The sequence below is a fragment of the Condylura cristata genome, unplaced genomic scaffold, assembly GCF_000260355.1.
Source record: "Condylura cristata isolate star-nosed mole 26May11 unplaced genomic scaffold, ConCri1.0 scaffold00017, whole genome shotgun sequence".
NCBI lineage: Eukaryota > Metazoa > Chordata > Mammalia > Eulipotyphla > Talpidae > Condylura > Condylura cristata.
Window position 1 is genome coordinate 41,923,734 of NW_004567118.1, and position 289 is coordinate 41,924,022.

Sequence of the window (289 nt, forward strand, 5' to 3'; positions counted from 1 at the left end):
TGTTGGATAAAAGACTAATATTTGATACTTCTGTGGTGCTATTAATTTACCTGGTACCATTCCAGTGTTCTACATTAGCTATGTGGGGCTGATTCCCTTTTTAACTTGAAAATATCTTTAAACTGAACTATAAGAAAGTGAGGAAATTCCCAGGGTTACACAGAGCCTGAAGGCAGATTTCCTAAAGCAGCAGCATCTACTGCAAAGTAATTGTTCTTGTGAAAAGAATGCTTCAGCTAAGGGTTAAGTAAAAAGAGTGTTTCAGCTAAGGGTTAAGTTTCAGCATTGT